At 40.4% G+C, this 12,100-nt stretch overlaps 1 pseudogene; it reads left to right on the top strand.

Annotated features, from left to right (window-relative positions):
- LOC114374224 overlaps positions 1-11,697 on the top strand; it is a 30,266-nt pseudogene extending 18,569 nt beyond the window's left edge.
- The last annotated feature ends 403 nt before the right edge of the window (positions 11,698-12,100 follow it).

The raw sequence follows: 12,100 nt of genomic DNA, 5'->3' as shown, positions 1-12,100 counted from the left end.
TTTCTGTTGATATCTTGGCGTACTCATCCTCTAGCCTTTGCTCGTGAGTCGCCGCTAGATTTAGCTTCTCTTTGCACTTATCGATGATGGCCCACATATTCCCTTCAGTCTCGCTTAACTGTTGGGACAAATTTCTTTTCGACCTAAGACAAACCTTTAGCTCGTCCTTCAAGATCATGCCTTTGACCCGTGATGATTCCTTTCACCTCTTCGGAGATCATGCCTTTGACCCGTGATAATTCCTTTCACCTCTTCGTTCCAAGGCTTCAGCTGTGGCCATATTGACGTCCCTTAGTTTATCATACTCTTTTCAGACTTTGATGGCTATGAACTTGAACTTCTCTTCGACTACCCGGGCTCTTTCAAGCTCTGCCTTTAGGGCTTGTACCTCATCACTTTCTTCCGAAGCTTTAACCTCATCGTCTCTCACAGTCTTTAGATTTGGGAGCCAATCCAATCCTTGTGTTCGGACTCTCAGCCACTTATGATAGTCGTCGATGATCCCATTACTGCTTCCCCTAAGCTCTTTGTCCTTTCTTCACGCCGCATCCCATGCCTTGCGAACTCCTTGGAGTACCCTCGCGTTGTGGTCACCGAAACCCCGTGCGATGAAAGGCGTGATGCTTTCGTCTGATGGCACTCCTCTCATGGGGTAGCCAAGCTGTCTTATGGCAAGGACGGGATTATAATTAATACAACCCCTTGTTCCATCAAGGGAACATTTGGACATCCTTCGCATGAAGATAGAATCCTGATTCTTCCTTCCTTCTAGCGAGGGAACCAATTAACAGACGCCCCTCTATGCTAGCCAAGAGTTGGTCCCAATTCGTCTTTCTTTTTTTTCGACGCACGAGCGGTGACCTTGTAGCGGATAGACGAGCCTACCTTCTTGGAGAAAAAGGTGCGAAACCAGCCACACATAGAGAGCCGGTGTACAACAAACAATTCTTGCGCCGCTCTTTTCACATCTCTGATCGAACGTGTCATGCATGGCCAAAATGGCGACGACCGGGCTTTCCTTGCCATGATGAAAGGCGAGGAAAGCGTCAATCACTGCTAGGTCCACTAACCCTTCCATATTTGGAAAGAGGACACCTCCAAAGATCAAAAGCGCCAAGATGTCAATAAAAGAAGCCCATTTGCCTTGATTTTGCCAAGGCCTTTGCCCTTTCCTCCGAACACTTCCTTGGTACTCCAACTACTCCATTTCTGTTTTGCTTTACAAGGTCCAACTCTTGTGCTGAGATTTTCACTACCTTGGCAACTCTTGTCGTGGAGGGATAGAACCCAGAGAAAAGATATGGCTTCCTTCCTCCCAGTGGGCATCCCAGGATTTCTTCAAACTCTTTCACAGTCGGCACTAGCTGGAAGTCCTCAAATGTGAAGCACCTTAGGGGCTGGTCATAATACTGGGAAAGGGATGCAATCGGTTCCATGGAGACTTCTACCCTAGCTAGGTCCCAAATCTTACCATAGGCTTTGCGGAAGGCTTGCCGTTGAAGTTGACCCATTAACTGCCCCAACTCTCGTAAACTAGTGGCCTCTAAGCTCTTGATTTTGACTTGATAGAACCTCTTTTTAAGCGAAGGCTTTTGACTCGATCCCATGTTTTACTAAAGTGAAATAAAATCTAGTGCGAATCAAAACTCCGACATCTATCATGGGTGGAATGGATGAATGCATGAAGAAATGCATATGACACAGATGCAATTTACTAATAGGGGAGCCCGAGAAATTGTTTCCTTCTTGGATACAACATTTGGGCAGCGTGGCACCCAACGTATGTTTTTAAGAAGGCGACACGAACCCTCCGTCGGTTTGCTAAAGTGAGGGGATCAAAGACGAAACCCACGCATGATCCATATGCGAAAGGCACAACACGGGGATGTACATAGTAGGACAATATTCACAAACAAATATAAGCAAAAGGGTATATGATACTTATGCATGGCAGTGTGAAAAATGGCACGCAGCGTGTTTGCTCCGTGCCCCTATTTAAAGGGACCTATATGGGAGGGAACTAACTAGGCTTTTAGTAATAACCCCCAAGGTAGTCATATCTCTCTTGATGGTTTCTAGAGGTATCATCCCCTTCGAAGAACATACAGCAGCAGTAGGGACTACTAGCAACAATATGTTTCCAAAGAGAAAACTCTAGATGAGGGTTCACTGTAATCAAGCAAGTCGGAGACCTAGCATGATCACAGATTCACCTCCACTCCTTATGTTCCCATGAACCCGGGTATAGGGCCCTTTTTCAACTCACAGTGTGTGCAAATAGTGTTGGTGTTTGTGTGCATCAAATGAATAAATATTTACCTCATGCATACATTTTAAAACGCACTAAAAGCAACAAAGAGTTTATATTCACAAGAACCTAAAAAATAAAGGGAAACCAACAAAGGAGAAAGTCATGATAAAACATTGCACAAGATTAAACGGCCTAACTCTCTAAATATAGTCCCCAGCGGAGTCGCCAACTGTCGCAACCTACCCTTCGGCGGGAGGGCGACGCGTGACTCGCGGGATGCGTGTTCCATGAAAGGAATACGCGCGGAGTCGCCACCAACTTTTATTTGAGGAAAACGTCAGAAAAACCGGAAAAGACGCGATCTACGAACTTTTAAGTGAAAGGTTCGGGAGTTGTATTTACGCACGGGGAAGGTATTAGCACCCTACACGTCCGTCCCAAGGGACGGCAGCCTTTAATCGAATGTGCAAACATGACTTTGATTTTTACGTTCCCTTTTATGTCCTTATATCCTTTATACCCTTTTTATATTTTTTTCTTTTTTGTGGTCGACAAGGGTGTTTCCCTTTGCTCCTACGTATTCCTCAATTTGGGATGAGAAAATCAGACCTACGTAGTTCTTTCTTATCAAGTGATTCTTTTTTACTTAAGTGGTGATAATTTTAAGGCGTTGGACCTTAAAAATGATCCATTTTACTTGGTGGGAAATTGAAATGACAAACTTCAAAAGCCTATTTTTATGGACGAGCTTGACTAGGCGAGTTGATTTTAGCCTTAGTTTCACTTTAGTTATTAGTCAATTCGATTAAGAATGAGAAATCCCAAAGAGAAAAACGTCCGATTGATTTTCCACTTTATTTTGCTAAAAGATGTTTTTTTTTATTATTATATTATTTTTTACCTCTTTTTGATTTCCAACGTGGTTACGGCACGACCGAACGGTCGGAATTCATTTTAACCGAAGTTAACGGATAATACAATTCAAACGTTCGGTGGAAATTTATTTTATTTTTAAGTTAAGCGAGAAATGACTTAAGTAAAATGGCTTAAGCACGTCAAAAGGGGGTATAAAAAGTAAACAAAACGAGAATAAAAATGCACGAAACACAATGTGGACCACTACGGGTACATAGAATGAATCGAAAAGCTTGGTTCGAGGTACTTACCCGTTGAAGATCGAAGAACGATGAAGAACGAATGAAGAACGTCGAAGAACGGTCGAAAACCTTCACGAAATTCCTCACGGAAAACGTTACGGAAACGTTTCGGAAGCGCCTCGGCTTAGATTTTCTTCATGGAAACAATTTTTCCAAGCAAATTCGAAAGAGAGAGAAGTGCCTAAGGGGCTGAACCCTTTTCTTCTTCACTTCCTCCCCTATTTATAGCAAAATAGGGGAGGTGGTTGCCGCCCAGCTCGCCCAGGCGAGCCAGGTTGCTTCCTCCAGAAGCAACAGCCTTCTGGAGGAATATTCTGGAGGGCCCAATTGGGCCTGGGTGCTATTTGCACCCCCATTTTTACTAAGTACACCCCCTCTGCTTTTTTTTTTGTGATTCTTTTTTTCGTAAAGTTACGGAAACTTACGAATTTCGTAACGATACTTGTTTTCTTTCCGTAATGTTACGGAACCTTGCGGATTACATAATCATCCCCTTTTTGACTCACGGAATGTTACGGAACCTCACTTAATTATGCAACGATGCTTCCATTTGATTTCCGGTGTGTCACGGAAATTTACGGATTGTGCATCAATATTTTTTTCAGTTTTCCGGCATGTCCTGGAATTTCACAAATTGCCTAATGATGGGTGCCAAGCACCTCACAAGGACCAAAGAAAGGTCGCATGTCATCAAGCAAAGGTCCCCGGACGAAATTAGGGTATGACAAACCCTTTAATCCAAGGAATGGCAATTCTAGTCGCCAATACTTCAACAACATTTCATAGGGATGAAAGACTCGGGAATACGCATGCTATGCATGAAAAATGTAATTATGAGATTGAGATGCCCGAAGAAACATCATTTCTTAGTTAGCCATACATTAGGTACCATGTTCAATCATTTTTGTTTTTAAGAGAAACAGGTTTATGATCGCAACATGGTTAGCTCATGGTACCTAACACATGCAACTAAGAATGCAGTGTAAAATTTCATGCTTCCTTTTTTTGTTTTTGTTTTGTAGAGGAAAACGCAAGGATCATGCATAAGTAAACATGAAAATAAAAGGTATGCAAAAAGCATCTTAGATGAGATGCTTGGTGATGAAATGACTTATGCAAAATGCAATGCATGAAATGATAAGTGACAAATGCAGGAATGATACGTCCATTACGATGCCATGAAGAGATGCTTATACGATGCATGATATGAATGCATTTACGGACACAAGAACCCGGAAAATCATCTCTTCTTACTTGCACATTCGGGGGTGCAGTGCCCCATGTGTGCAGTTAAGAAGGTGATATGGACCTTCCGGCTTCCCGTGACAAAAGACGAGACCAACATATGACACATGCGTGACGACACGATGCAAATGCGCAACAGGGGGATGTACACAGCATGGCAATATCCTCAAATAATCACACAGCAAAGGCGCACATGACATTTAGGTTATATGCATGGCAGTGTTTAAAAAGGCACGCAGCGTATTCACTTTGTGCCCCTATTTTAGGGACCTAAATAGGAGGAACTAAAAGTCTTTTAGTGATAATTCCCAAGGTGGTCATATCTCTCTTGATGGTTTCTAGAGGTATCATCCCCTTCGCAAAAACATATTGCGGTAGTAGGGACTACTAGCATCAATATGTTATCAAAGAGAAAAACTCTAGATGAGGGTTCACTATTATCAAGCAAGTCGGAGACCCAACATGACCACAGATTCACCTCCACTCCTTATGTTCCCATGGACCCGGGTATAGGGCGCCTTTTCAACTCACCGTGTGTACAAATAGTGTTGGTGTTTGTGTGCATCAAATGAATAAATATCTATCTCATGCATACATTTGAAAAAACACACTAAAAACATCAAAGAGTTATATACAAGAACGTAAAAGAAATAAAAGGAAACCAACAAAAAGAGGAAGTCATGATATTGCACGAGATTAGAAGGCCTAACTCTCTAAAAACAGTCCCCAGTGGAGTCGCCAACAGTCGCAACCTACCCTTCGGCGGGAGGGCGACGCGGGGGCTCATGGGTGCATCTTCCATGGGAGGAAAATGCGCGGAGTCGCCACCAACGTTTATTTGAGGAAAACGTCAGAAAAACCAGAAAAGGTGTGGTCTACGAACTTTAAGTGTGAAAGGTTCGGGAGTTGTTTTTGCGCACGAGGAAGGTATTAGCACCCTACGCGTCTGTCACAAGGGACGACAGCCTTTAATCAAGTGTGCAAATATGACTTCAAAATGGTTTATTTTCCCTTTTTTATGTCTTTTTGTGCTTTTATGCTTTTTTATGTTTTTGTATTTTTTATCTTTTTGTGGTCGACAATGGTGTTTCCCTTGCTCCTACGTATCCTCAATTGGGATGAGGAAATCATACCTACATAGTTCTTTGAGAACTAAACGTTTGTTAAGTTGTTTTTATCTTTTTTTTGCAAGATATATTTTAACCGAAAAAAAGTCGTTTAAGGCGTTGGACCATTTAAACGATCTTTTGATTCTTTTGAAAGGAGAGAAACGTTAAGGCGTTGGACCATTAATGATCTCTTGGGGTGGTCGACAAAAGCGGGGCTTTTGCTCCTACGTATCCTCAATTGTGATGAGAAAATCAGACCTACGTAGTTCTTGCAAAAGTGGTCAAGTTACATGTTGATTTTATGCTTTTGAACGGTCCATGTTAACCGATAAAAGCACAGAGGACCATTTAAGGCGTTGGACCTTAAAACGGTTTTTAGTGATTTTTGCGGACAAAGCTTGATTTGTTAGTTGATTTTAGCCTTAGTTTCACTTTGGTTATTAGTCAATTCATTCAAGGAAACTTCCAAAGAAAAACGTTCGATTGATTTTTTTTATTATTTTATTCAAAGATATTTTGATTATTTTATTATTATTTTGCCCTTTTTTTATTTAACCGTGGTTACAGTGTGAACGATCGGTTAGATTTTGCTTTAAGAGTGATTAAACGAGATTACAACGCAAATAATCGGTTGAAATTCATTTTATCATTTATTAGGCGAGATAACGGCTTAAACGATCAGTTAAAGCTCGTTAAAAACGGAAGAAAAGAAAACCGAAAGTGAACGAAATAAAGATGAAAGCCAACAAAACAAGAAATGAATTGAAAGTTTCGGATTCGAAAACTTACCGGTTGACGAACGAAGAACAAACGAAGAACGAATGAAGAACGGTGAAGAACGACGGAAAACCTTCACGAATTTGCTCACGGAAACATCTCGGAGGCGTTACGGAAGCACCTGGGCTTGGATTTTCTTCACGGAAACAATTTTTTTCACCCAAAACAGCTGAAATGCATAGCATAGGGGTTAGGGACCCTTTGGAACAGCCTCCCTTCGCCTATTTACTAAATACACCCCCCTTTTGTGTTTTTTATTGATTTCTTTCTGAAACATTGTGGAACTTTACGGATTACGTAACAACACCTATTTTCTTTCTAGAATGTTTCGAAACTTTACGGATTACACAACAACGCTCTTTTTGACTTCCAGAATGTTGCAGAACTTTACGGATTGCGCAACAATGCTTGTTTTGACTTTTGGAATGTTGCGAAACTTTATGGATTATGCAACGATGCTTGTTTCGAGGGTTCCGAAGGGAGCAAACAAGGTTCAAGGACCGACCACAAGTACTCCCGGACAAAATTAGGGTATGACAATGAGCCTCACCACAGGCGGTACAACCTGTAACCTGCAAAACAAAAGAATGTGTAGGTTGACCAATAGACAGTTTAGTTGGCAACTTACCAAGTGTTTCTATTAAAATCTCAAGTTGCTTAGAAAGCAACTTATTCTATGTCAATAAAGCGTCATGTGATGAAAGTTCTAACAAGCTTTTCTTTGTGGGTTGATGGGTTATGTCGTGCAGAATGGCATGATCACTGGCTGGCATATTCTCAATTAGCTCAGTTGCTTCTTCCAAGGTCTTCAGCTTTATTTTTCCCCTTGCAGAAGCATCTAGTAGTTGCTTGGTTTGTGGTCTCAGTGATGTGTCATTATTTTCTCCTATTTCTTAACCCTTTTTGTCACCATTTTAATTACTGATTAGCCTTAATTGCAAAATTAATTATGCATTTTTATCATTTGGGCCTACTTGATTAATTTTGTGTTTTTAATTTAATTTCAGGAGAATTCTAAGCAATTGGGCTTGGATCCAGAATTTGGCTGAACCGGCTTGGACATAAAGAGAGCAGACAATTTTATTTTATTTCGTCCAATTTTATTTTATTTGGTCCAGTTTTATTTTATTTCGTTTTTGGGCTTGGAATTAAAATAGATTTGTAAGCTTTGGGGGTGAGGACCTATATAACAGCACCAGGGCTAGTGGGGGACTGTTCACATATTTTAGGGTTTTGTATTTTCAATTTCGTGTTACTGTTTGCACTGTTCACGTAGCAATCAAATTTCATTTCTGCTTCAAATTGCAATTTCATTTTCTACTTCTGCCTTTGAATTCGTTTTCGTTTCTGCTGATTAATGGAAGACTAAGTCTGCAGTGTTGTTTTCTCTTGAGGATCAAGCACAACTCTCTTTGAGGTTTAGTTATTACTATTGAATTCTGATCAGTTTTTCCCTTTCACCAATTGCTCTGTATTCATTGCTATTAATCCATGCATGCTTAATGCTTGATTAATTGTCTCTGTGTTTAATTTACGTTCATGCTTAATCAACATGTGAGAGGGATTAATTGGTTTATGTGTTGCTTAATCACATAATGACAGCCTTATGTTAATTTTCGCTTAGCCAATTAATTTCGGGTTGGATTAAGTCGTTGAACTGATTAGGGATAAATTCTCGTAACCTATGATAAGAGACTTGCCTTTGAATCAAGGGGAAACAATATGTTTTAATTCTGTTATTTTCTTATTCAAGTTTGCTTGCTGTTTAAATTACAAAAACAAACAACCCCCCCATCTTGTTACTGTTTGATTAACATATATTATGAACATTTGGTTGATCATTGCTCACTGAGAGACGACCTAGGATCACTTCCTAGATACTGCATTTTTAATGTTTATTTGATTTGGGTACGGCCTCGATCAAATTTGGCGTCGTTGCCAGGGAGTAGTGGTCCAAAGGTTCATAATAGTGTTTAGTTGTTTTGTGTGTAGCTCTGTTGTTTAGTGTCGTGAGTGTGTGTTGTTTTGTTTTGTGTAGTGTTCTATTTTGCATTTTAAGTCCCATCTCCTATTTAGCGCTTCCCTGTTTCAGTTTTGTGTAATGTTGTGAACAGTGATTAGTGACTGAGAACTAGTGACTGATTTTGCAATTTAATTGGAAATTTTTTTTGATAGTTAGAGTTGTTATTTTTGGCTGATTTTTTGTGTGGTAGTTTCTTTTGGTCCATATTTTGTGTGAAAGATACCAGAAGCACTTGGTGTTGCTGAATTTGAGAGACAAAAATTTTGGGGACTTGTTTTTAGCAAAACTTAAAACGGCCATAACTTTTGCTCCAGTTATCAGAATGACTATTATTATATATGCATTTGGGGTAGAAAAAATTTTTGCATACTGTGGCATTCGGCTTTAGCCAGTTGGGGTTCCCCAAATTCGAAAAATCAGTTGTTTACTAAGTTTTTTTTATTTTTCAAGTATTATTGTCTTATTTTTCTAAACTTTCCTTAGGTAGTTTTCATAGTTAGACTTTGAATTTTTGTCTGAAAATTTTTGTGCTATCTTTTCATGATTTTAGGGTGTTGCTCACAAAATTTCAGCTCATTTGGATATCGTTTGTCTATAGTTGTAGTTTTAACCCTCCCCTGGTGCTTGTTTGAGAAACACATGATTTGATGCATATAGTGCATGACTAGGGGCAATCCAGGTGATTTACAACCCTTTGATCCTTAAATAGATACAACCTTTCATAGATTACTTAGGCATAGTGTGCATCCTGATCATTCTGTGCATCTTGAGCATTTTGAGCATTCTGAGTATTTTGTTGCTGGTGATTCTGAACATTCTGATTTTGAGCATTCAACTACTAATTTTCATACTGAGAACATGGCTCAACCTCCACCTCGTGAGAGGACTCTTAGGGAGATGGTTGCACCTGATTTCACTTATGAAAGCTTGTGCAATCAATATCCTGATGAGGATGTTCCATATGTTCTCAAGACTGGACTAATACATTTGTTGCCCAAGTTTCATGGTCTTGTAGGTGAAGATCCTCATAAGCATCTTAAGGAGTTCCATATTGTATGTTCCACCATGAAACCCCCTGATGTCTAGGAAGATCATATCTTTCTAAAAGCTTTTCCTCATTCTCTAGAGGGAGTGGTGAAAGATTGGTTGTACTACCTTGCTCCCAGGTCCATTACCAGCTGGGATGACCTTAAGAAGGTGTTCTTGGAGAAATTCTTCCCTGCATCTAGGACCACTTCCATCAGAAAAGACATTTCAGGCATCAAGCAACTTAGTGGAGAGAGCTTGTATGAGTACTTGGAAAGATTCAAGAAATTGTGTGCAAGCTGTCCTCACCACCAGATTTCTGAGCAACTCCTTCTGCAATATTTCTATGAGGGTCTTAGCAACATGGAGAGGAGTATGATTGATGCTGCCAGTGGTGGAGCTCTTGGTGATATGACTCCTGTTGAAGCTAGGAATTTGATTGAGAAGATGGCTTCCAACTCCCAACAATTCAGTGCAAGAAATGATGCTATTGTCCTTAGAGGAGTCCATGAGGTGGCCACAAATTCATCTTCACCTGCTGAAAATAAAAAGCTTGAGGGAAAACTTGATGTCTTGGTCAACCTAGTAACTCAGCTTGCCATGAATCAGAAATTTGCACCAGCACTTGTTGCAAGAGTCTGTGGTCTATGTTCTTCTGCAGATCACTATACAGATCTTTGTCCTTCTTTGCAGCAATCTAGAGTCAATGAGCAACCTGAATCTTATGTTTCAAACATTTATAATAGACCCCCTCAGCAGCAAAACCAACAACAGCAGAATAATTATGATCTTTCAAGCAACAGATATAATCCAGGTTGGAAGAATCATCCAAATTTGAGATGGGCAAGTCCTCCACAACAACAACAGCCTCTCCCTCCTTTCCAGAATGCTGCTGGTCCAAGCAGGCCATATATTCCTCCTCCAATGCAGCAGCAACAACAACAACAACAAAGACAACAAGCAACTGAGGCCCCTTCTCAACCTTCCTTAGAGGAGTTAGTGAGGCAAATGACCATCCAGAATATGCAATTTCAGCAAGAGACAAGAGCCTTCATTCAGAGTCTGACAAATCAGATGGGGCAGATGGCTACTCAGTCGAACCAAGCTCAGTCCCAAAATTCTGACAAATTGCCTTCACAAACTGTGCAGAATCCGAAAAATTTGAATGCCATCACCTTGAGGTCTGGCAAGCAAATTGAAGTGACTCCACCAGTAGCAGCACCTACACCTGAACTTGTCAAGCTTCATTCTACACCTGAAAAAGAGGATGAGATAGTTGCACAAAAGAGAAAGCTTCCTGATCATGAGGGAGTTAACAAAAATTTTCATGCAGGTGGACCTTCTTCTAGTAGTTTTGACTTGAACCAGCCTCCTATCCCTCTTCCATTTCCACCTAGAGCAATTCCAAACAAAAAGATGGAAGAAGTGGATAAGGAGATCTTAGAGACCTTCAGGAAAGTAGAGGTGAACATACCTCTGCTAGATGCCCTCAAGCAAATTCCAAGATATGCCAAGTTTCTGAAGGAGTTGTGCACCCACAAAAGGAAGCTCAAAGGAAATGGAAGGATTAGCATGGGCAGAAATGTGTCAGCATTGATAGGTAAATCTGTTCCTCACATTCCTGAGAAATGTAAGGACCCAGGTACTTTTTGTATACCTTGCATTATTGGGAACAACAAATTTGAGAATGCCATGCTAGATCTAGGAGCATCAGTTAGTGTCATGCCTCTGTCCATTTTCAATTCCTTATCTCTTGGACCTTTGCAATCTACAGATGTGGTGATTCATTTGGCAAATAGAAATATTGCTTACCCCGCAGGTTTCATAGAGGATGTGTTGGTTCGGGTTGGTGAACTTATTTTTCCTACTGATTTTTATGTTCTTGATATGGAAGAGGGATTTTCCCATGGTTCAGTTCCAATTATTTTAGGCAAACCATTTATGAAAACAGCCCGAACCAAGATAGATGTTTATGCTAGCACATTGTCTATGGAATTAGGTGATATTGTTGTTCATTTTAACATTCTTGATGCCATGAAGCATCCATCTGAGGATCATTCTGTTTTTCATGCTGAGATACTGGATCAAATTGTTGATGATTATATGTTTGATTTTGATTCTCTTCATGGTAGGAAGCATCCATTGTTATCTGATCTGCATACTTGTTATTCCTCATGCAATGAATCTGAATCTGAGTTTGAATTTGATCCTGTATCTGAGAGTAAATTTGCATTTGAGTCTAGTTCTGATTTTTTGGATGTTGTACCTCTTGATGTTGATTTTTTAGAGTCAAAATGCACTAACCATGTTGCAGGAAGTACATATACTTCTGACTTGCTTTATGAGGTACAGGCTGAGGAACCTTCTTCTTCTCCTACCCTGGTTCCTCCCACTGTTCAGCCACCACCCGCACCGGAGTTGAAACCCTTACCAACAAACCTCAAGTATGCCTACTTGGAGGACAAGGAAAAATTTCCAGTGATCATCTCTGCCTCCCTTAATGCTAAATAAG

The sequence above is a fragment of the Glycine soja genome, chromosome 2, assembly GCF_004193775.1.
Source record: "Glycine soja cultivar W05 chromosome 2, ASM419377v2, whole genome shotgun sequence".
NCBI classification, from domain to species: Eukaryota; Viridiplantae; Streptophyta; class Magnoliopsida; order Fabales; family Fabaceae; genus Glycine; species Glycine soja.
Note: the sequence above shows the minus strand (reverse complement) of the source record. Positions and strands in the feature narration are given on the sequence as shown.